Source organism: Orcinus orca, chromosome 7 (assembly GCF_937001465.1).
Source record: "Orcinus orca chromosome 7, mOrcOrc1.1, whole genome shotgun sequence".
In the NCBI taxonomy this organism is placed as follows: Eukaryota; Metazoa; Chordata; class Mammalia; order Artiodactyla; family Delphinidae; genus Orcinus; species Orcinus orca.
This window is the reverse complement of record NC_064565.1, coordinates 75956811-75979313: the sequence shown is the minus strand read 5'-3', so window position 1 is coordinate 75979313 and position 22503 is coordinate 75956811. Positions and strand designations below refer to the sequence as shown.

General features: G+C 39.4%; 1 long non-coding RNA gene and 1 pseudogene across 3 annotated transcripts; both read right to left on the bottom strand.

Moving 5' to 3' along the window:
• Positions 1-3298: 3298 nt before the first annotated feature.
• LOC101289580 (nucleophosmin-like) lies at positions 3299-4491 on the bottom strand (annotated as a pseudogene).
• A 501-nt stretch (positions 4492-4992) lies between these two features.
• On the bottom strand, positions 4993-20655 carry LOC117195536 (uncharacterized). Of its 3 annotated transcripts, XR_004475255.2 has the most exons (4): positions 20504-20653; positions 7157-7350; positions 6076-6244; positions 4993-5700 (listed from the first exon to the last, which is right to left on the bottom strand). It is a non-coding gene; the product is annotated as an uncharacterized LOC117195536 (long non-coding RNA). The 3 variants fall into 3 exon arrangements; XR_004475253.2 differs by having other exon boundaries at positions 4993-6244; positions 20504-20655; XR_004475254.2 differs by having other exon boundaries at positions 4993-6244; positions 7157-7345; positions 20504-20654.
• Between the last annotated feature and the right edge of the window lie 1848 nt (positions 20656-22503).

Here is a 22503-nt window from a genome sequence, read left to right as displayed (position 1 = left end):
GTGAATTGATTAGATCACAGGACCAGGGTTCAGAAAGGTCTCCATGGGCTGAAATGAGTGACCAAAATATAAGCAGATGCAATTCAGTGGGGGGAAAAGAACACAAGTCTCTTCTTGGACCCGGTGCACAGTACAGAGAGGAAGAGCGCTCTCCCCCGTATAGCATTTGAAGGGTTATTATCGAAGAGGGTTTCTAAACTTAAGGCCCACGGACCATTATATGCCTTAGGAGGTCTGCTTGTCAGCTTTTGTGCATCGCTACAGACTACATTTTTTCTGGGGGTAGGACCTGTAATGTTTATTAAATTCTCAAAATAAAAACAAACAAACAGATTAGATCTAATAGTTATAATTGGAAAAAATAAAAGGAAGCTACAGATTTTTTTTTCTCAACGTGAGGAAATCGTTTCTTAGTGAAAGCCAACCAGGATGGAATGTGCTACCATGGGAAGTTTCAAATTTCCGGACCACTTGGCCAGTGTATCATAGAGGAGATTTAAGCAACAGATGGGTGGTTGAAACGTGTTTTTATGTTTCCATAAAACAAACAATGTTGTACATGGAGAGAATGCTTGATGACAACTAATGTGAATGCTGGTGGGATTAGGGAGGGTCGAGGCCCTGAACCACAGAGACTGTGGCAGGAATTGCAAGTGGGGTGCCTCCTCTCAGCAGATCCTGGGTCACAGATTGTTAGACCAAAGGACACCCTTGTGGTTTTGTTTTGCCTTTGAGTCTAGATGGAGGACTTACTCTATGGTGAGTTCATTCATGGTGTCTGATAGACAAAATACCCACAAACTGTTATTTGGGGAAGTAGGTAGAGACATAAAGGGTGAACAGTAGGGTGGTTAAGAGCATGGACTATGAATTTCCCTCCTGCCTCCATATTTACCAGCTGTGTGTGATACTGGAGCAGTTATGCAGCTACTCTGTGCTTGTTTCCTCACATGTAAAATGGTAAATGTCAGTAGTACCTACATTATAGGTTGGAGAATCAAAGAAACACAAAAAGTCATGGAAAGAATTAAAAATCATGATAATAGAAAGTTGGCTATATGACTGTTGTCATTTCTAGTTACTGGTTGAAAATATTTGAATTCTATTACAAACTCATTTTTCCGCAGTGTGGTATAAGGAAAATTCCTTACCTCTCTGACTTCATGTCTCCTGATTATAAGATGGTGACCATATTTACATTAGACAAAGATAGTATCCCATTTAATACTGCCCTTAAGAACTAAGCAAGTCAAAGAATCCTGAAAGATCTTTCTTAGGAAGCAGAGTTCAACAATAATTTTACAAATTTAGGTTTGTATTAGTGCATTAATTCTTAATTTTGAGGCAGTACTGTAGATTAGGTTTTTAAATCAGCAGCAAGGTGTACTGATCTACCCTACCATCAGGCTTTGTTGGAGCCTCACCTATGTTTTGAGTCTGCTGTCTCTAGAACTCTACCCAAAACTTTTTATTTTTTTATTTTTATATTTCCTCTAACTCATTGTTTAAGGGAGACTTTTTAAAACTTTGGTAGGAAAGAGACCTTTTTGGATGTTAACTGTTTTTATTATTTCTGTGCTGGCAGCCTCACTGATGTTGGGCCTTACTTGTTATTTAGATGTTAGGGGTGTCTGCCATTTTTATCTCTAAGGAAAATGTTCTTCTTGGGTTTTTTTAAATAAATTATTTATTTATTTTTGGCTGTGTTGGGTCTTCGTTGCTGCACGCAGGCTTTCTCTAGTTGTGGCGAGCGGGGGCTACTCGTCATTGTGGTGCACGGGCTTCTCATTGTGGTGACCAAGTAAGTCCCCCAAAACTTTTTTTTTTTTTTTTGCGGTACGTGGGCCTCTCACTGTTGTGGCCTCTCCCGTTGCGGAGCACAGGCTCCGGACACGCAGGCTCAGCGGCCATGGCTCACGGGCCTAGCTGCTCCGCAGCATGTGGGATCTTCCTGGACCGGGGCACAAACCCGCGTCCCCTGCATCGGCAGGCAGACTCTCAACCATTGCGCCACCAGGGAAGCCCGAAAACTTTTTTTTTTTTTAATAAATTTATTTATTGGCTGTGTTTGGTCTTCCTTGCTGCGCGCGGGCTTTCTCTAGTTGGAGCGAGCGGGGGCTACTCTTCGTTGTAGTGCATGGGCTTCTCATTGCGGTGGCCTCTCTTGTTGCAGAGCAAGGGCTCTAGGCATGCAGGCTTCAGTAGTTGCGGCACGTGGGCTCAGTAGTTGTGGCTTGCGGGCTCTAGAGCGCAGACCCAGTAGTTGTGGCGCATGGGCTTAGTTGCTCTGCACATGTGGGATCTTCCTGGACCAGGAATTGAACCCGTGTTCCCTGCATTGGCAGGCGGATTCTATTTATTTATTTATTTATTTATTTATTTATTTATTTATTTATTTAGCGGTACGCGGGCCTCTCACTGTTGTGGCCTCTCCCGTTGCGGAGCACAGGCTCCAGACCCGCAGGCCCAGCGGCCATGGTTCACGGGCCCAGCCGCTCCGCGGCATGTGGGATCCTCCTGGACCGGGGCACGAACCCGTGTCCCCTGCATCGGCAGGCGGACTCTCAACCACTGCGCCACCAGGGAAGCCCCCCCAAAACTTTGAATATAAAATATCTGAGAGGTTTGGTTTTTTTTTTTTGTCTCTGGAGGTTTCAAGAGCTTCACAGTAATTCTTGATTTAGCCCCCAGCCAGAGCTGGGCTTCCCAGAGCTAGAGAGGAACTCTGCCTCCCAAGCACTCAGATCCTTGGATGCCTCATAACAGATGACAGACTCCTCTGCTGGGATGTTTTTGCAACAGGGAGCACCCTGCCAATTGGCTAGGGAGGTTCATCATGCTTTGCAGTCTATTTATAACTGGTTTTTTTTTGTCTTAAAAAGAGGCCTTTGTGGACTTCCCTGGTGGTGCAGTGGTTAAGAATCTGCCTGCCAGTTCAGGGGACACGGGTTCAAGCCCTGGTCCGGGAAGATCCCACATGCTGCGGAGCAGCTAAGCCCATGCACCACAACTACTGAGCCTGCGCTCTAGGGCCCTTGTGGCACAACTACTGAGCCCACATGCCACAGCTACTGAAGCCCGCGTGCCTAGAGCCTGTGCTCGCAACAAGAGAAACCACCGCAATGAGAAGCCTGCGCACCGCAACAAAGAGTCGCCCCCGCTCGCCGCAACTAGAGAAAGCCCATGCACAGCAACAAAGACCCAACACAGCCAAAATAAATTAAAAAATAAATTTATCTTTTTAAAAAAAGAGGCCTTTGTGTATATGTATTTAATGTATAAGAATGCATAATCTTTTTTTAATACTGAGTTTATTTCACGTGTATATTTTTGTTTCCCCACCATTTCCATTTGTCTGACCACCACTACTACTATGTCCTATCATAACATTCCATACATACTTAAAACCAAGCAAAGGGTGGAGTTCCATCTTTAAAAACTAAACAGACATTTTGGACAACACATTCTTGGCAATGGAACCTGGACAACATTTATCAGACACGGTAGGAGAAGTTCTCACTCTGCATTATAAAAAGGACAGCCAGATATCAACTGTTACAGAAATGAAATAAGATGGAAAATTTTAACAAACTGTTTAAACTATTTTCTTAAAGAAACTTACTCCACTGCCAGAGATCTTGAGTAGCCTCCTGGTCAGTCATCTGGAAACAATTCTTCACATAATTGCTGAATTTGGCTTCCGCTTTAGGAAGGGAACCACCTTTTTCTATACTTGCTTGCATTTTTGCTTTAATGTCTTCTACAGAGCTAGGTCCTTTTGGTGTTTTAGGAGTTTTTTCCTGTTTTTTGAAGGATTCTTGACCTTTTGATCTTGGTGTTGATGGTTTTGAGTCTTTTCCATTCTGGTTTGATTTTTGTGCATTTTTGGCTGGAGTATCTCGTACAGACCTCTTTACTGGAGCTTTTTCTTCAGCTTCCTCATCATTAAAGTCATCATCATCATCGTCATCTTCATCATCATCTTCATCTTCATCAGCAGCAAGTTTTACTTTTTTCTGTGGAAACTTGCTACCACTTCCAGGGGCAGAACGCTTTCTAGGTATACTTAGGAGTTTCACATCCTCCTCCTCTTCATCTTCTGACTCTGCATCTTCCTCCACAGCTACTAAGTGCTGTCAGTATAATACACACAGGCCCTGAACCACACTTCAACCATAAGACCACAGGTGGTGTTATTTCAAAGCCCCCAAGGGAAACTGTTGGCTGCACAGACGTTTTCAAAGTTGCCAGTGTTACTTTAATTGGGCTGCCTTCATAATTCATCTCCTCTGCTTCGACAATGTGCAATTCATCCTTTGCACCAGCCCCTAAACTGACCGTTCTTGAAGATAACTGGTGCTCATTTTCATCATTATCCACCTTACAGTGATAATCTTTGTTGGCCTTCAGTTCACAACTGAAAAGATAGTTCTGGGTCCTCAGGGGGCTCATGTCCATGTCCATCAAATCTTCCATGGGTTGGTGGCACACACTTAGGTGGGAGAGAAGGTGGATGGAGATAAAAGACCACTGTTCCAGGGAACAGTCGAGCAGGACAGAATCACACCAGGGAAAAGCAGAATGCATAATCTTTAATTAATAACTGATGGAGCCTCATATGAAGGGTAATAGGTTTTTGCTTTTAAATCTAGCTTCAAATGCTAAATTAACAGTGTGGGCTAACATGCATCAGGATAGCCTCATTGGTTTTGACTCTACTACTTTGAGGTCTGTGATAATTGGCTGGACCAGTGTGTGCATTTGCTAAGTCAGTCATCTTCTATATAACGTAAATTAATAGTATACTGAAACATTTAAGAGGCTTAAAAGAACTGCTTTTTTTTTTAACATCTTTATTGGAGTATAATTGCTTTACAATGGTGTGTTAGTTTCTGCTTTACAACAAAATGAATCAGTTATATATATACATATGTTCCCATATCTCTGCCCTCTTGCGTCTCCCTCCCTCCCACCCTCCCTATCCCACCCCTCCAGGCGATCACAGAGCACTGAGCTGATCTCCCTGTGCTATGCGGCTGCTTCCCACTAGCTATCTACCTTACGTTTGGTAGTGTATATATGAAAGAACTGCTTTTAAGTAACTTATAAACAACTACTAAAAAACTCGTTATAATTTACTCATCTATTCATCACATCTTTTCTTGAGAGGAATCAGAGACTTAAGAAGTTGACAAGGCTAATCTTCAAATCTGAGTTCTTGGCATTCTTTGAAAAGAATGGTTTTATCAGGTACTTATCTTCGGCCCAGGCTTCTGTTTTCCACCCAGTCCCCCATCTGCCTTGTCCTGCTTGGCTGCTGTTTTAATTTGTTATTCATGTAAAGTATTTGAGAGCTAGTCTATGCTGATTTGCAGAAGTCCAGTTTTCCTCAGGCTGTTTATCTTCTTCTGTAGTGTCTGGGAAATCTGCTTTCTATTTGTTGTGTTGGGTTAAAAGTGAAACAGTTGGGAAGGAGACAGCCTCTCATATGACTTTACTTCATGACTAGGAAACACTTCTGGGACAGCCCTCCCCAGTCACTGCAGTCTGGAGCCATACAAGCCAGAACCCAGGGTCCTGAACCCCATCTCCTTCTCCCTCAACCCACAAGCTCGCTGAGCCTTGGCTTCCGCTGGTGCATAAACAACATTCCTCCTCAGAAGGACTCCATGGTTTACAGTTTTGCTCTTTGAACATTTCCTGTCCCAAAGTGAAAGACCTGGTTAGAGACCATTTCTAGAACATCTTGCATTCAAGAACAAAAGAACTGTGACTTCAGTCAAACTCTTAGATACAAACTGTTTTAAGGTTGAAGCAATTTGAATTTAGGACTAAAGTCTAATCTTCCGATCACTATAAAGTCAGGGAGAATGAGCCCCTCTTCTTCGCCTATGCACTTGAAAGTCTAGCAATATAGACTCTCTAACACACCCTCATAGCTGTCAGCAGATCACGTTTCCAGGCCTTTGCCTGCACTGGCAGGCCTCCCTTGCACAAGTGAGTGATCTTCAAAGCCTTTTCCTTTAGGGCTCAGCTCAGCAACACCTTCCCTGTAAAACAGCCTGGTACACTGACCTCACCAGGTTGTGATAGGTGCTCCCTTCACCGTCGCATACCGCGTATTCCTTTTTTAAAGTTATCTTGCTTCATGCAGGTTCTCGTCCGTGACTGGATCCTTCACCCAGATGTCAGTTCCTTCAGAACAGAATGCCAATGTTCTGGATTATCACATCCAGCACAGCACCTGGTTAGAGATAGCACGTCCTCAATATACATTTGCAACATAAATAAGTTTGTAGAATGACTGAGAGAATTCTAAGCATCGGAACATTTTATCAGAGATGAACTGAATTAGTGCAGATTCCAGAAATTACAAATTTAGAGAGGTCATTGTTAGGCAATTACTCTGAAATAGAAGAGAAAGTTAGGTTGTTTCAAATAAGTTCAACGTATAGTAAAATTCCATTAAACAATTATATATGTCAATAAATAACAGGTACCCTGTCTTAATTAATGCAAAATGTAAATAATAAAATTGTTTTTGTTGTTTTTTAAAGCCGATATAGTTTCTTAGTACAGAAAATATCTCAGACTAGGCGTTAAAAATTTTGCCTGGTGGAGAGTCTTCATTTTAACTCAGCTACGTGGCAGGAACTGTCGTGGCTTTTGAGAACTGTTCCTTTTGAAACACTACCTCTGATCTGACATTAAAGAAGCATTATAGACTGACACTGGTGAAATAAATGCTTTATTTTAAGGAATTTCCTAGGAATAAAAATAACATATACTTTAAAAGGTAGAAGTAAAATAAACATAAGATTAAATTAAAACACTAAGTAATTAGGGCTTCCCTGGTGGCGCAGTGGTTGAGAATCTGCCTGCTAATGCAGGGGACACCGGTTTGAGCCCTAGTCTGGGAAGATCCCACATGCCACGGAGCAACTAGACCCGTGAACCACAACTACTGAGCCCATGCGCCTACAGGCCATGCTCCACAACAAGAGAAACCACTGCAATGAGAAGCCCACGCACCGCAACGAAGAGTAGCCTCCACTCAGTGCAACTAGAGAAAGTCCGCACACAGCAACGAAGACCCAACGCAGCCAAAGATAAATAAATTTTAAAAAATAAAATAAAACAAAAAATTTAAAAATACCTTAAAAAATAGAAAATCCAGGTATAACTTATAGTCAGTCTTCGGTATAAGTGGTTCATCCATATCAATGGTTTGGCATCTGTGGATACTACCAACCATGGATCATGTAGTACTGTAGTGTTTACTGTTGAAAACAATCCGCATATATGTAGACACTTGCAGTTCAAATTCTTGTTGCTCAAGGGTCATCTGTACTATCAAATAGAGACAGGACCTGGATCTAGGTTAACATGCATTCTAGTAGCGGTCCTTTCTAAAGAATACAGAAGAATGATCAGCAAATCTATAGTTAAACACTATGGCATTGATTTGCCTCACCATAGAAATGTTTCCATCAGCATATATTCACTCCAAATGTCAACATAATTGAAGTAAAAATTACCCTTTTTCAAGTAAAAATTTTTACTTGTAAAAATTTTTCAAGTAAAAATTACCCTTGAAATTGTGTTTATTTGCTTCTTGAAAGATGTGCAAAAGGAAAACTTACAATTAGCCCATTTCTAAATTACTGCAAATTTTCAGTAAGAGAAAAGATTGAATTAATGAGAAATTGATCATTTTAAAAGTTGAATGTGTATGGTGGGGGGAGAGGTACTTGAAAACATAGTTTACCATTTCATTCATATATGGAAGTTGATTTTAAATGATTTTTAATCCATATATAGAGAGATGGGCATGTTAGGATATGGAATTTTAATTCCAAAAGAAAATGTTCAAAATTGTAAGTTATGATTAGTAACTCAGCAAATCACAAAGTCCTTCCACGTTGTCAGCATTTCTGTCACAGGATTCTTTGTTTTGCAGTTCTCGGGAATGATCTCTGAGACTTGTGACAGGCTTAAGAACCTGGCACATTGACCTGAGACAATGTGAAATAAAAATGAAATGTTCTCCAATCATGTGATGTTTGGATTCAAAAATAACACATATGCATTTTTCAGTTTTGATTTTAATAGATGGCACAGTTTGGGTTGGGTTTGAGAAAAATAGGTGAGGGGAAAGAAAAGGAAAGTGAAGGATGTATATCCTCTGGGAGAAGTAGTAACTGGAGGGTGGAGAGAGTAAAGATAAAAAGAAGCCTTTACTTTGTCTCACAATTTGGTTTTGAAACTCTTGCTCTTTCCTGAGTGTAGTTTATTTCAGAGAGTACCACCCCACACTCTGGCTAATCTGGTTTCCCATCTGCAGTTTCATTTTACTGGAAAGAGTGATTGTTTTTTAGAGCCTTGGTGGGCAGGAAACTTGCTGACCTGAGTTTTGTTGGGAAAATTGAATTTATGGTGAGTCTACCCTCCCTCTGAGCACTTAGTGCTTCCAGATAGTTCTTTTCTTTCTTTCTTTTTTTAAAGTTGCCTTTCTTTTTCCTCACTGGGATGGTCCCAAATATTTTCAAATTTTCTGCAACTCTTTATCCTACTTATCTTCTCATTCTAGGTGTTATCACTTTATCTCTTAAGTCATGGATACAATAAAGCCCATTTATTCCCCTTTCCTATCCTTCCAGCATGAATAACTTCACCCACCACTCCCTCCTCTCATTCTGTCTCCCTAAGGGAATCTTTTCCCTCCCTTTTAGGACTTTGTTCTATCAGTTATTGGTGGCTTCACATTCTACATGTTGTCTCCTCCCTCTTAAAAAGAGAGGCAGAAAGGACTAAAAGCATTTCCCCTTGATTCTGACTTTGCCTCAAACTACAGTCATCCCTTGGTATCTGTGGGGACGTTGGCTCCAGGACGCCCTCAGACGGCCAGATCCACAGATGCTCAAGTTCTTATGTAACGTATAACCTATGCACAGCCTCCTGTATACTTTAAATCACCTCTGGACTACTTATAATACCTAATACAATGTAAATGCTATATAAATAGTCACTGTGTGTGGAAAGTTCGAAGTTTTACTTTTTGGAACTTTCTGGAATTTTTTCCCAATACATTCTATCCAAGTTTGGTTGAATCTACAGATGAGGAACTCACAGATATGGAGGGCCAACTTTACTGCTTTATCTTCTTCCTTTTGACACCAAAATGTGTATAAGATTTGTCTATACTTGCTCTCTCTGTCTTCCTGATCTCTCTTTGCAAATTGACTTCTATCTCCACAACTCCTCAGAAAATATGCTGGTTAGGATTGCTAATAACTTTATAATTGACAAATCAAGAACCTGTTTTCAGTCTTCACCTTCCTTGACTTCTTTGTAGCAGCAACACTATTGGTCATTTTTTCTTCTTGATTTCTACAGTGTTACCGGTTCTTAGTTCTCTTCTCACCTATTTTACTGCTCTTTCTCAGTTTCTCTCACTTTCCTGTTTCTTCATCCTGACACTTAAATGTTCACCCAGGATTAATTTGGAATTGTTTATTCACATTCATGTTCTCTCTCTGAGGTAGTCATTTCATGCATTCCCACCCTGTCAACAATTACCACTGTGCTATCAACTGCCAATATCAAATCTATTTCTCCTACATTGACCCCTCTTTTTAGCTCCATATAGGTATTAGTGACAGTAGCTTTGACATTTATATGACTGTAGACAATTTATATAATCTACTGAACTTCCAGGCTTTTTTCATCAATAAAATGCTTCTATAGGTTAAATAATATAACATTTCTTGTCATGTTCTAGGGATAATAAAGATCAATGAATATTATTTTTTATTACTAATAAATATTTTGTTGAACAAGTTGAAGGTGAAAGACACCTTGTGTATTATCTAGTGATGTAGCTATCTTTTTAAGTTTCTTGAGGCAAGCATTTATGTCTTATAACAGTCTGCACAACCATGCATCTGTGCCTGGCACAGATGTGTTGTGGAGGAAGCTGGAATAGAAGATGTAAAAGAGGGGAAGCACCACATTTTGCTTAGAGATGAACTAATATTGTGGAATAAATATAGAGTATGACTATGCCTGTGACAAACATGAAGATTAGCAAAGATGAGAAAGCAGAACTGGTCCCAAACTAAGCAATTAAAAATGCTGAGTATTGTTCCACTTAAATAACAGCACACTCCAAATGAGAATACATTGCCTTGCATTTTCTGCTGGTGAATTAGGGTTTTCCTTAAATGTATGCATTTAGAAATATTAATCAAGTAACAGATTGTATATTGTCCATAATATAAGCAGTACAGATTGAACTATGTTGAAGATATGCTTTTCTCTGTGATTTGTTACATTGAACCTCAAGTATTATAAAAATTAGTTTATTCATTGATTTAAAAAATCTTTTTTTTGCATATTGCTCTGTGCCAGGCACAGATGCATGGTGGTACAGACTATTATAAGACACAAATGCTTGCCTCAAGAAGCTTAAAAAAATAGCTACAAAACTAGATAATACACATGATAGACATGTGCAACAGGTAAGAAAGGAGATCATTTTACTCAAAGCAATTAGCAGAACAACCCATGACTGGGGCTTGCCTTCCTTGGCCAAATTGCAGTAACAACTCAGGAAGGCTGATGAGGTACCTATCCCAGATATCTCTCTCTGGGTTAATATCTTAAGATAGTCTGTGGCTTCTGTGGAAAGCAGTATGGAGATTCCTCAAAAAATTAAGAATAGAACTACCATATGATCCAGCTATTCCACTTCTGGGTATTTATCCAAAGAATACAAAAATGCTAATTTGAAAAGAGATATGCACCCTATGTTCATCACAGCATTCTTTTACAATAGCTGAGATATGGAAAAAACCTAAGTGCCCGTCAATAGATGATAGGATAAAGAATAGTGGAATATATATACAATGGAATACCAGTGGCCATAAAAAAAGAGAAATCTTGCCATTTGCGACAACATGGATGGACCTTGAAAATATTATGATAAATGAAATAAGTCAGAGAAAGACAAATATCATATGATTTCACTCATATGTGGAATATAACAAACAAATGAACAACAAAATAAATGAGAAAACCAAGCCAAAGAAACATGTAGATACTGAGAACAGAGTAATGGTTACCAGAGGGGAAGGGGCAGGGGAGAGGGCAAAAGGAGTAAAGGGGGTCAACTGTATGGTGATGGATGGAAACTAAATTTTTTGTGGTGAATATGCTGTAGTGTTTACAGAAGTAGAAATATAATGTTGTTCACTTGAAACTTATATAATGGTATAAACCAATGTTACCTCAGTTATAAAAGAAATCTATGGCTCAACTCAAGACTAGAATCTGCCTGTTTTCTTCCTCCTTACAATCAACACTTCTCTTTTCTGTATCTTGTTCCCAGAGGACTGATCTTGCTACTTTACCAAACCATCCCCCCACCCCACACCCCATTTCACTATACTGGCCCTTGAGGTAGGCATGTTCCAGGATCTTAGAACTGACCTGAGAGTTTTAGGATCTGTTTTGATCTCAGGTCTCAGGACAATCTTTGAATAGTTGAAGACGTTGAATAGGATTAAAGTACTTGCTTCGGCAGTTGCCTTGATTAATGATAAAACTATTTGAAAGGTAATCTAGATTTTTGAAGTTAGAGGTTAAAATGATTATTATTTCTTTCATTCTTAAAAGGTTGAAGAATAAAATGGTATCTCTTCAAATGTTTGATTAGAGGAATCTATTAATTAGATGTAATAAACTCAAGAAAAAACTTGGAGAAAAAATTAGTATTTTACTCTTCAACAGGTATTGAACCTTCTGGAATAGTTGAAACCTATTCTCATATAAAAATCTGATTTTAAAAAAATAAGTCAGTGCTCCCTGTAGTTTGGTCAGGACTTACTCCTGGTACTTGTTCCTATGAACGAACCTCCTCTTGTAAAGGAAGGGCTAGTGTTTACTTCCTTTTCAAAGGAACTGATTACAGTGTTTCTATTTTAGTAAGATACATAAACACATTTCAATGAGAGCAAAAAAGCAAAGCATAGCATGGTTGGTGATTTCAGGAAAAATGGGGATGGCTTTGGTCAGAGGAAAAACTATTCAGATCCTTTTAATAGTGCCATTTCCACTTACTCTCAAAACCATTGCTTTTAAAGTTGCCCTATGAAGAAAATTTAGTCTGTTTATGAAAATTCGGTCAATTTGAAGCTTATGGTAGAATCATAGCAAAAGTTACTGTTAGGGAGGACATTCCCTGGGAATGAGATAATAATTCAGAATTTGGTCAGACATTGCCTTCCAGATAACATTCTCTGCCAACTTTGAGGTTTCTGTGTTTTGGACTACAAACTGTCATAGTCAGCATTTTCATACATAAGAATAAAGAATGAAATGGCTTTTCAAGTACCTTTCGTTGAACATTGCATGCTCTGTCTGTGAACATGGTGGTGTATCGTCTGTCTGAGCTTTTTTTTCTCATTTCAGGAAATTAATTTACTAATAAAACCAAGGCAGCCCCATTTTACTTCTCACTGTCGAAACAGCTAAAACCCAGCTGTAAGAGTGATGTAGGGAGATGGGGTCAGGCAACACCAGCAGGGTAGGATTTCCATGTTCACAAGAGCGTGAATATAACTAGTATAACCAATCTGAGTGGAAGTGTGACACTTCATTGAAGAGATTTATTGGAAAATTATAGTTTGATAGTTCATTCCTTCAACAAATATGAATTGACCATCTACCATGTTGTAACAGCCTCTTACCTCACAAAGTTTGCTGTCTAATGGTAGAGACCATCAAGTAAACAGGTGTAACCAGAAAACACTTAGAAAATGCTAAACAAATGTAATTTTAACTCCCATTAAATCATGATACTCTGCAGCTCGCCACCACGCATGCACACAGATAGACCACAGGATCCAAACTTGGGCTAAGGTGGTATTGTTATAAGGATGAATAAAAGCTGGGTGCTAACTAGTGTCAGACAAAATCACAAATAAGCGTGAATCTCAGATTCCTGTAAGAGCACTCAAGGAACCGAAACAAGTTCAGCATGGCTGAAGTGAGAAAGGAAGTGGCAAAGGATGAGGATGGAGAAGTGAGCCTAAGCTAGATCATGTAAGGGCAAATAAGCCCTGTTACCATGTGTTTGCTGTATTTGAGGAATTGAAAGGAGAGCATTGTGACTGGAACCATCTAAGTGGAATAGTTAAAATTATCAGTATAAGAGGTGACCACTTTGAATAATAGAGTTCAATAAATTGATCCAGCTTGGGGAACTATGAAATAACTAAGGATATTCCTGTGCTCCAATCTGGATGAGTGCCCTGGGTGAGCAAGAAAAATGAAAAGGAATTTGGGTGTTTGGTCAAGTTACCTTCATATCTGAATTGGATATAGGGAAGTGATGGACTCCGCACAGCATCCCGTAGGTGGACATTCTCAAATATTCTGAGGACTCATTTGCAACAAGAGTGGGCTTAGGCTCTGGTTCCAAAAAGAGCAGGAGAAAGTCTATGAAGCAGATCTGAGTATTGTCCTCCCTCCTTTACTAGGGGCAGTTTCCCTAGAGGAATAGGAATTAGCATTCATAAGAGACTTTGAATATAATCCCTGAAAGAACAGTAGGCCACATAATGGGGGTCAAAGGGAGAGTGAGACAGGCCTGTAGGACACTACACAAGGTAGTTACTATTTAACCATAGGGGTCAGAGGCATCCAGAGAGCTAGTCTGTAGCATGTGTGTAAAAAAGAGTGCTATGGGCCAAAGTCAGAAAAAAAAAAAAACAAAAAACAACAAGAAAAAAACAGTTAATGGGTCCAAAAGTCAAGAAGGAATCTAAGAATCCAGGAACAAGATGAAGAGGAGCTAAAAGCATATGAGTGAAGGGGTCTAGGTCTGGAATTTTTGCAACGAGCAGAGTAATGTTGCTTGGGTTCTCTTTGTTGGGCACTGTTTGTATTTGCATGAATAAGTCAGCCTCAGTTAAGACATAGGGTCATAGTAGACATGTACAAAAGTGAGGGACACTACTTTTAACAGGATAATCATCATTGATTGGAACTATCACCTGCAAAAGCAATCATCAAGGAAGGCCGTAGTAAACCAGAGAAGTGTCCGTGATCAACCACCTGGAACTGCTGACCTTGGGAACTACTGTCAAAAGAAACCAAAGAAAACCACAGCTGAGAGCCCCAAGATGAAATGGCCCCTGGAAGGATCAGGCTGGGAGGCCACATGGCTCAGTGGTTTCTATCCAGATTTCTCTCAAATTCCAGTACAAGTCACTTTTGATATAAAAGAAAGGAATAGAGATGGAGGTAAATTGGGAAAAAGAGATTGCCAGCTTGGACCAGCTAGTACAAAATTATAACGTATCCTTGGACTCCTGGTAGAGGGTAAGAGAAAAGATGGCTACATAAAGCCAAGATATGTGTGATGTCCTTTGGCACCAGCTTCTGGTTTTCAAACTGGCAGATCAGAAATGAGGTTCCTTCAATGGTGACTTTTGTATCCTAGTCAGTTTTTTACTAATATAATGACTTTTAGTGATCATAAGTTTTCCTCCTTTGTTGATTTTGCTTACACCTAAGCAGAAAATACATTTACACGAGTCATTTCTTTTATTTAGGACCAGAAACTATTCGGAGGAATCTCTGGCAGGGTGGGCTTTTTTTCCTTTTCTTAAATGTCTACTATATGAGTTATCCTTGGCAATTTGAGTTTAGATACAAGCAATCAATTTTTCTTTGATCAAGAGAATCTACGAAGTTGTTCAAATAGGGAAGTAAATATCCCTGAGTCTTAAGTTTTAAAATGAATGGAAACACAAACACATTAAGTAATCCTGCACGTGTCCTTTTGCTGGTTCTATTTCCTTCGAGTATATTGTTTATCTTTTTGTAAAAAGAATTAAAATAAATAATGCTTAAGGTAGTTGTATAATGATTTTATTATTAAACTGTTAGAATTAAATGAACTTAAGTTGGCAGAAATCTTTGATAAAATTTAAATAAGTACAACCTTTAAGACAAGTTATATTGAAGTAAACAGGTATGAGGAAGAGGAAAATATCTCTAGTTAGGTAAAAATAGTAAATGAGCACAAAACTTAGGTCTGAGTTTCTTGGTAGGGCAAAAATAGATTCTATATTTCTCATGATCTAATCTCAGGAATTATAGCTTTGTACCCAAAGGGACATTTTGTTTTCACCAATACTCTGAGAGAAATTTATTGCAAGAATTATTACATAGGAGACATTTAATAATATGGTAGACAGCACATTCAATTCATAGTTTGAGGAAATGCAGAAACAGTCTTAATATGGCTATTTCTTATAATAACCCTTTCTAAAATAGAGAATAAAATGTTAAGATAGGCTTATGAAAGTATGTCTGTGTTAGAGTAACTTAGTAATGGATTTTTAAAAATGTGATCTGACGGCTACAGTGTTAAACTGATGAGAAGCTGGGGTGGTGAGCCACCGTCTCAGGATTCAGGTGTCCCAGATGAGCTTGTGAGAAGATGAGCAGAGGAGAGAATTCAAAACCAAACCTGCTCCTGAAATCACAAGATTCTGGGTTATAAATGGATAGGAGTTCCTCACCTAATTACTGTGTGGGTAAGAAGCAAAGTCAAAGTTTTGTTAGGCAAGTTGCAGAGCCTTTTGCAAACTCCTGCCCAGGTGGAGATTCATGCTTACATTTTCATAGCAGTGGATTATGAAAAAAAAGATTTGGGAAAAATTAATAGTTGTAGTTTTCATACAGTAAATTGGCTTCTGATGTTATTTGAACAGACTCTAAAGTACCCATTGACTATCTGAATAAAAAAGTGCTTGAACTATAGCTCATGTGGTAGCCTATCCTATTGACACAGCTGTCTTAACCTATGTGTGGCAAAGCATGTGGTTACTAATGATCACTGCTCATCACCATTTTGCTTAGGGTACCTCACAAAGAAAAGAAACTCATGGTGATAAAGACTGTGGTAAGAAAATTTGCTTTGCCTTCTTTTTTTACTTGAAATTTTCAGTTGAGATAGTTACAGATGCACATGCTATTGTAAGCAGTGGTACAGAGGGATACCAGTTTCTCTTTATGGTAACATTTTGCAAACTCTAGTGTATCATCATAACCATGATATGGACTTAATGCAATCCACTGATCTTACTGAGATGTCCCCAGTTTTACTTGTACTTATTTGTGTGGGTGCGTGTGTGTGTTTAGTCTATACAATTTTATCATGTGTAGGTTTTCCTGCATCTGTTACCACAGTCAAGATACTGAACAAGATACTGTTGCCCTTTTATACCATACCCACTTTTCTCCCTTCTACACCTCTCACCCCCATCCCTAACTCCTAGCAACTACTAATCCACTCTGCATTTCCGAAATTTTGTCATTTCAAAAATGTTGTGTAAATGGACTCATATATGATGTAACCTTTAGGATTGACTTTTTTTTTTTTTTTTGCGGTACGCAGGCCTCTCACTGCTGTGGTCTCTCCCGTTGCGGAGCACGGGCTCCGGACGCGCAGGCTCAGCGGCCATGGCTCACGGGCCCAGCCGCTCTGCGGCATGTGGGAGGTTCCTGGACCGGGGCACGAACCCGCGTCCCCTGCATCGGCAGGCGGACTCCCAACCACTGCGCCACCAGGGGAGCCCTAGGATTGACATTTATCACTCAGAATAATTCCCTGAAGGTCCATCTAAGTTGTTGCAAATATCAGTAGTTCATTCCTCTTTGTTGTTGAGTAGTGTCCCATGGTAGGTATGTACCACAGTTTGTGTAACTATTCATCTGTTGAAGGACATCTGGGCTGTTCCAACTTTTTGGTTATTACAAATAAAGCTGCAATGAAACTTCATGTACAACTTTGGTGTGGACATAAGTTTTAATTTCTTTGCGATAAATGCCCAAGAGTGTAACTGCTGGGTTGAATAGTATTGCTTGTTTAGTTATATAAGAAATGGCCAAGTTGTTTTCCAGGGCAGCTGTACCTTTTTGCTTCCTACCAACAATGTACGTGTGCTCTACTTTCTGCACATATTTACAGGCATTTGGTGTTGCCACTAACTTTATTTTTGCTGTTCTCATAGGTATATAGTGATAGTTCATTGTGGTTTTAATCTGCATTGATCTGATAGCTAATTATGTTTAATATCTTTTCATGTGCTTATTTACCATCCATATATCCTCATCAGTGAAACATCTGTTCATGTTTTCTGTCCTGCTTTGTATTTTTTTTTCTGCTTTGTATTTTAAAGTGTACAACTTTCTAACTTCTGCTGTGGATTTTTTAAAATTTGAAACTACATTGATACCATGTACAAGTTATCTGTCATTGTTTCATTTCAAACAGAGATGCCAACACATTTCCCACAGACATAATCCTTATCTTTATACTCAAGGGTCACTTGAGTGCTCAGCAAAAGGGAAATGGCTTTCAGAACACTCTCAAAAAATTTTTTTTAAATTTTGTAAAGTATTGGTGATCCTTAGGGAGTCTAATTATTTGAGTTAATTGGTTAATAAATGAGATCAGTTTTTTTTTTTTTTTTTTTTTGCTGTACGCGGGCCTTTCACTGTTGTGGCCTCTCCCGTTGCGGAGCACAGGCTCCGGACGCGCAGGCTCAGCGGCCATGGCTCATGGGCCCAGCTGCTCCGCGGCATGTGGGATCTTCCCGGACCGGGGCATGAACCCGTGTCCCCTGCATCGGCAGGCGGACTCTCAACCACTGCACCATCAGGGAAGCCCTAAATTTACTTTTTAAAAAAATAATTTGAGTTGTAGAATATACTACACTGCCCATCAACATCTAGGTTCAGCTAGAAGAAAACTTCTAAGAAGAGGTATCAGGAACTATAAGATGTTGTCTGGGAGCTGGGCTCAGCAGGACATGCAAGACAAGTGCCAATTGCCAACTGTGGTATGTGGTTTATTATCAGTGAGTGGCAGAGAGGAACTGACAGACTAGCAAGTGGGGCTGGAATCTCATCTCTATCAACCTCGGCACAGGTCAGCATAACACCAAAGCCTGGGTGCTCGGTGGAAGTCTGTCTACCGTGAGAGGACAAGGAATGAGGAATGATGACTGGGATAGAGAAGGCAGTGGTATCCCCAAACCCCTGGGGCCATACCTGTCTAGGGCCTAATATAGAAGGAGATGTTTCCAAGCCAGTGAAGACAGAGATGGATGAAATGGACCCAAAAGAGAATCTAGGAGGGGACAGGACATGGCTTTAAATAATGGTTTGGGAAAAGAAGTCTTAGAAAGAGAGGGAAGCACCACACTTATGTAGAGAAATATTACATCTTTGTTTTTCCTTTCCTTCCAGCACCATACCATTGAGAGTCGCTTTTAGAAATTATGAATCCTGACGTGGCGCTTGCTGGTAGTGGGTAGTGAGGAAATGAATAACCCGTTTACTTATTTACTTTTTAAATTTTACAGTCTATATATATATGAGTCTAATCTCCATCCTCCTCTTCAAATACTATCTAAGGACCAACACCACCCCAAATTTAAGGGAGAAAGAAATTCTAGACTAATAGATTGAGTGACCGGCTCACAATTTGAGGGGTGGATAAAATGTCTCCCAATATTTCCCTATCTTTCTCCCTCAGGTACTACAATCTTTTACTTACAATTTTCATAACCATTTCTTCTCACTCTTTGACTGACATTTGTCCCCATCTCTCCTCCAATATAGTTCTTGCTAATGACTTAATGGCCTCCATGTCACTAAACCCAATGAGCCTTTTTTCAGTCTTCATCTTACTTGACCATTCAGCAGCATTTTCCCCTCTGCAGCTCTTAACGTCCCTCTTACCTTCCTACCTCTTCTTTTTAGACTTATCCTTCTCTATTGAAGCGTTAGAAGTTGGAGCCCCTCAAGACTTATTCATCAGCATTTTCTCTTAATTTACATCCATAGATATGGGATGGTGCCCAGACCTCTTTTGAAGCTAACAACTGCTCTCTGTTGAATCAAACTTTCCATGTTGATCAAACTTACTGTTTTTCACTTTTGCCTCCCAGCCCACCAATTCACTCCACAGTGCTATTTCAAAAAAGTAGTCTTGCCATTTCTCTGCTCTTAGATAAAGACTGGCTCCTGCTTGTGTCTTCTACTGCCGCCAATCTCAGACTCCTTCAACACATCCTCCTTTCAGTTCTTTTTGTCTCAATGTCTTTGCCAAAGCAGTATCGTCTCTACCCTGCCCCAAGTTCATCTTGTTGCTACCATGTTTTAGGCCAAATGTTACTTCCTCAGGAAAGCTTTCTGACAAAACTAAAATAGATCAAGTCCATATTTAATATGCTTCAGAGCCACCTGAACTCCTAAAGGCTTTACACTCTTTTTATGTATTTGGGTAATTACTTGACTAGGTTGTGTCTCTCTTACTAGACTCTAAGCTCCAGAAGAGCAGGTGCCTTGGCTATTAGTCTTCTCTGTATCTCCAGAGCCTAGTACAGAAAATGAGTGAAGAAACCAGCTAGTCCTGGTCATTCAAGAGCCTGAAAAATTTCCCCTTGACTTCCAGGTCCACAGAGTAGGTCTTCCACAGCCAGAGGGCATGGGGATCCTGGAGTAAGTACATTGGCCTGGAAAGTGAGCATGAATTGTGACTATCTCATACTTAATTATGCCAAGTTCAATTTCTGATACTCTTCTATTTAAATAATTCCTGAAAGCCCTGCTCAGCCAGGAAGTTGTCTCAGATATTACTTTTCAAATGTTTTAAATGTCTTAAAATGACATTTGTAGAGTATTTTATAATTTATGAAGTATATACGTTTCCATTATGGCATTTGAATGCCCAAACACCCTGTGAAGTAACATATTATTCTTAATTTGATGTAGTCAAATGAAGCTTAGAGGGATTAAGTGACTAACCCAAGGGACTGGGCAGGGACTCCATCCCAGATTTTGCAATGCCAAGCTCTGTCTTTTCCCAGTGCTAGATAATTGCTCATGGCTTCTCTTCACTTGGTCAAGTCTGAATTTGGACTTAAATGGTTAACAATATCCCAAGAATGATGTAGCTTTCATCATAGTTACATATATAGCATATATAACATATATCACAGCATACACACCTACACACACATTTTATATATATATATATATATATATATATATATATTCCTAATTTAGGGGAATATATTTCCAGCTGTATCAGTCTTGCTTATATTGAAAGACAGAACTTTGTTTATATAGTTGTCTTTGTCAAATGGCCATATATCTTTCTTTTTTTTTAATGATAATGTTCAGGAAATTGTTGACCAGGTTTACAAAACAGTAGGACAAACCCTCAACTCTATGGTAAGATGGCTACTGTCTATTATTTCAATCATTACTTTTCCACTATACCATCAAGCCATATTTATATTATTTCAGATAAAATCCAAAATATAAACCAATTATTAGATCAAGAAGCTTTTATAACTAAGGAAACTATCCTCTAGTCCTATAATGTTAATACTCTTTCCCTTTTTAGAGCACTCACCATCCATTACAACACCTCAGTCTCAACAGGATGGATTTATTTTCTAGGGAAATTTTCTCTCTTAGATGACTACAGTTGATGATGGATTAATCCACTCCCATGGTCTGTGCTAATGTGGCTATTCTGGCAGGTAAGTAATCAGAAAGCCCTTTGGCTTCCCTCACATACCAGGTGCAGACCTTGCCTCTTGGACTGAGAAGCTTTTTAGTGAGTCAGAGGAACAGGTAATTGCATTTAATCTTAGGTAAACCAACTACCAGGAAACATTTGCTACTTATTCCATAATCATTCTCCTTATTTCCCCATCACCCTCCATATTCCACCCATACAGCAAAGCTCATCAAAGAGAGAAAACTCTGAGAACAGTGTTTACCTTCTGTTCAGCGTGAGAACATTTGTCTTTGTGCAGTGAATATGTCCACTTATAAGCAAACAAACTAATATTCTGAAAAAAAGGTGTGTTAATGGACCACTGTCCACACAATAAATACTACTGTCTTTTCCTTACAAATAGGATGTGATTGACTCATTGACACTGGACCAGACACTGGAGTTTGTTTTCATTAGTGATGGTGGGTTTTCACAGAGCTATCCACACTTACACGCCTCATTGCTGGTGACCTTATAAGCCATTTGAGAGGCAGCTGGCAGAGGGTTAGAAATGTAAGTGCGACCTGGAGTCTTTAATCTTGTCCAGCTATGTTCTCGTTCATAAGGTGATATAAACTGATAACACAGCAGCAACATCATTGTTGCTTTTAGGAAAACCTCCTATAATCATTTACAAATGAACCAGAACAAACCACATCCTAACCAGGCTGTAGGAACTGACCCTGCTTCTCACCGAAGGCACCCAGATAAACTTTCTATCTTCTCCATTTTTAATTTCTCCCCACACTCTTTTACTTCCATTTTGAGAAGTGGCAAGATTTAGAGAAGTCTCCTAGGTTTCTCTTTTGCTATTGCCCTAATGCTCCCTACATATCTGCTGCTAACTTTAAAGAAAAGGAAACAGTTGGGGTAGCTGAGTTTGTGGGCTGGCTTACCTTGACTCGCTCATTTAATTACTAAACGAAATACTGTCTGAACTAACTGCTCCCACTTGAATTTTGCCATGTTTTCATTCTTTCATTAGTTTGAGATCCACTACACACTATTTTTCAGAATAGATGTCTATTGAACACAAAACAAGAATATTCCTGAGGACCAGGGGTACTTCAAATACAGCGAGTGAACACTGAGACTGATGCCCAGCAATCCTTTTTGACTCTACAGCCAGTGGTCATGCTTCCCACTGAAATGAAGAGAAATTTTTGTTGCTAGTGTCCCACAACAGGAACGCAACAGAATCTTCCAATGCATGCCTAGTCAATACTTATTCAATGGAATGGAGGTGTAATTGATAAAGGGGCATCGGCATCATGGTTCAGGTAAATTATAGATTAAATAGTTTTTGGTGGTCTAGCTTGGACGCGCAACCATCATTTTCTAATCTGACACAGGAACATATTTTCCCATTGAAACAAACAGCTTAACATAAAACCGAATGCTTTTAAGTTAGAAACTAACAGGAACACCAATGCACTACAGAGAGGCAAGGGAAGGTCAAAATAAAACCAATACATGAATAGACAAAATTTATACTGTGTATAGGGTTAAATTTATTCAGAGACCGGGAGTGAGGAAATGTACTTTTTGGGTTAGCAGAGTTGACCAGGATATAGCGATTCTAGATACACTTTGTGGAGAGAATAATAAGGAATGTCTTTTGAAGAGGTGACTGAGCAGTTATTCAGAAAAGCTGGACAACTAAAATAGGAAGGATCACTTTCCAATGCTGCAGTGTCCAAAGATCTGGTTTCAAACTTGAAAAAAGTCATTTTATTGCCTTTGAACGATTAGTTAAGATGCCATGGCATTACTGATATGATTCCCTGTTAAGAACCATGGACCCTCCATGGTTTCTTTCAGTTCTATAATCTGAATTTTCTTTGAAAAGA